We start from the raw sequence: 3344 nt of genomic DNA on the forward strand, positions 1-3344 counted from the left end.
CTAAGTCTATATATAAGAAAATGTGAAAACAACAATACCTCCAAAGATTCGTGTCAGAAGTACAGGAGCCAATACCATACCATACAAGTCTGAATATAGAAATACACTGTCTGAAATATAGAATTACACTGTCTGAATACTAAAAGGACAGAATAATAAAGTAGATAGAGAGAGAGAATGCGGGAATGGCAAGCGGCAAGCCACCACAACCTCCATTAATCAACAAGACCCGGACTCAAAGAGTGCAACAAGTATAGTATGAGTATGGAAATACATGTACCCTGTATATCTCATAGACCGACAACGAAGAAGTTGAAAGAAAACCATCTCTTAAGCCTTTTGTGTCTATATTACACCCAACAGTCAAGTTTGCACCGAGTAAAGGATAATCAAATATTAAGTAATGCCAGGTAATCAAATAAGCACATAATCGGATAAGAATAAAGAATGCAATGCGATGCAACGATGTACATCAATACCAAATCCTCTCCAAAACCTATATATACACAAAGCTCTACGGTAATTTTTGGGAGTTCGTCACCCTTGTTAAGGCATGCAACCCGATCTATATACTTGTTGCCGCATGCAACCCGATCCAAATACGTTACCGCGTGCAACCCCATCCAAAAACCTCAATACTATTAAAATGAATGCGCAAGAATAGTTATATATGTATGAATGTCTATGACAAATTATCATAGCCATAAACTGCATGAAATTACTCAACTAGTCCAATTACAAAAGTATACAGGTTCAATGAAATAATATGAGGACTGAATAAGCAACCGAATCAATTAATTATCAGTTAATGCCCACATTCTTTTGGCATTCTCGGATTACAACTTGTAACTACATATTTACATACTTTCCCATTCATAACATGATACTCGTACCAATGCCCTTCACACAACGGGTACGATACTCCCCCCCCCCCCCTTCTGGTTTCGGTTCGCTTTTACGCAGACTAATGCGCAAAAGTTATTACGAGGTTGTTGGTGCTCTAAATTGGATATTTAGTGTTTTAGAGTCACCACCTAATTTATTTAAGGAAAACTAGGAAAATCGGGTTTAAAAGAGTTTTTCAAAAACAAGAGAAAAAGTCTTTTGGACCAGAGTTCGAGGTAAGGGTTCTGGTGATCCACTGGGGAAGGTTTTAAGCACCCTAGTATTAAGGATCCATAGAATACGGTTGAGCTACGAGCTTCAATGTGTGATTTTGTAATTATTTGCTTAAGACTTGTTTAGATTTCCGCAACAATATCATTCTTTTTCATATCATAATTTTCAGAAAAAATTGGCAAAAAGTCCCCTTATAGAAGGGGGTTTTGGGTTTAGAAAATCCACATAAATGTTCAACCCACTTTATTGCCGGGCTAGGATACACTCGGAATTTCTCCCAAGTAGAGTCGCTACTATTCTAGTCCTAATAAAATGAGTTTAGTAATTACGGGTTTTATTATACGTATATACATAAAGTATGGAGTATACCTCCAATTTTGTACACACACACACACACACACATATATATATATATATATATATATATATATATATATATATATATATATATATATATATAAGGAAAAGTACAAGCGTTATTTAGTTTAAACCCGGTTTATATCATTGAAGCTCATAATGTCAAAAGTATTCTAAGTCCCAAATCCAACTTAATCCACAAATTTTGGTCCAAATAGCTCGATCTCATTTTTGGGTCCATTTTTCAGTCTTGGGCTTCCTGGACCAAAGTCTTTTCCAAGCAAAAATATGTTCTAAGTCCGGATTTTTATGGTCCAAGCCCATATTCATTTCAATCATATGTTCTCTTTAAACCCATATGTTCCAAGTCCTCATTAATTAGACCAGTTTTACAAAGACTAAATCGTTTCTGCTTCAGTCCATTTTTATAACAATATTAGCAAGTCCATTTCAGTCAAATAATTTCACATTGGAATCCATCATTCAGCGTTTTTTAAGAGAGAAAAGTATTCTTTTCATTTTAACTTTAAAACTCATTCGACTTAATCAAAAAATCCATTTTTTATTCTCATATTTATCGTGATTAGTTGAAACAAATTTGAACCTTTTAAAATCGTAACTTTAATCTTAGAAATGGCTTAGCCTAATTTAGAAATCCATTTTAAGGAGAATTTCCTAAATACTACGCGCTTTTCCTAGTTCTAACATGCATAAGGGTTTCAATAATCAATAAGTGTCTTTTACAAATACATTTTTCACAAAAATGAATTAGAAGGGAAAACGGGTTAGGCTGGTGGGCCTACCTAAGCCCACCAGTTGTCTATTTTTACCCATAGCTGGAATTTTTAACAACGGTTGGGCCTTCATTGCAAATATTAGCTTTCCTTTCATATTTTTTCTCAAATCGGTCTCGATGAAGAAGTAGTGTTGGGCCTTTGGCCCCGAGAGTTTAATGTAGGGAGGGCCCGAATGGCTCAGTGTTGGATCATATTGTTACACCTCGAAATTTTGGGTTGTTGCGTGGTAGACAGACTAACGCAAGTTAAGGTGGTTATGGCGTCCCTACAAGCAAGAAGGAATACTTAATGATTCTAATTGGGATTCCAAAAACACTTAAGGAGAGAGAGGAGAGCTCATTGGAGAAAGTTAAGGTAGAGAGTGTCTTACCGTGCGAGGAAATGCACCACCAGTGTTCCCAGTAATTTACGGGCCTATAAGTTGAACGGATCAAATCGGCAAAATCTGAACTGAATCAGGAAAGTCTGTAGGCACCAGTCACGATCGACGGGCTGTCGACATGTCGGCGGACCATCGATGTGTATCGTCCCTGCGTTTTTGCAATTAGACAATTGTAGGCGTGAGTCGACGGGTCGTTGACCCGCCCGTCGAACCGCCCTCTGGAATTTTCTGGTTCCAACTATAAATAGACGAGCCATGCTCTTAATTTTAAGATCTCATTTTCTCTCCAAGTCTTGAAGGCTCTAGAACATTTTCTACACTTCTCTAGTATAAATCCTAGGTAAATCAAAGATCAAAATACCAAAACTAGAAGAATCAAGTGCAAAGATGTCCTCTAAGGTTTGTGGAGATCAAAGAAGTTCTTTTGTATTGAAGTAGGGTTTCTCTCCAAGGGAGCTATTGTCATTCAAAGTTCATTTCCACATCATCAAAGGTGAGTTTTATGTTCAAATCATGTTATTAAGAATATTGAGAGGTTAAAGACTTGGATTATGGAAGCGAGGAGGATATGGAGCGCAAATATGGAAATAGTGATATTCTTGAATAATGACTTGACTTAAATAATAGTTCTTGACGTGTTATGAGTACAATCTTGTGTTGAGTAATACAAATGACGTTAAAGGAGTATT

This window comes from Lycium ferocissimum, chromosome 8 (assembly GCF_029784015.1).
Source record: "Lycium ferocissimum isolate CSIRO_LF1 chromosome 8, AGI_CSIRO_Lferr_CH_V1, whole genome shotgun sequence".
Classification (NCBI taxonomy): Eukaryota; Viridiplantae; Streptophyta; class Magnoliopsida; order Solanales; family Solanaceae; genus Lycium; species Lycium ferocissimum.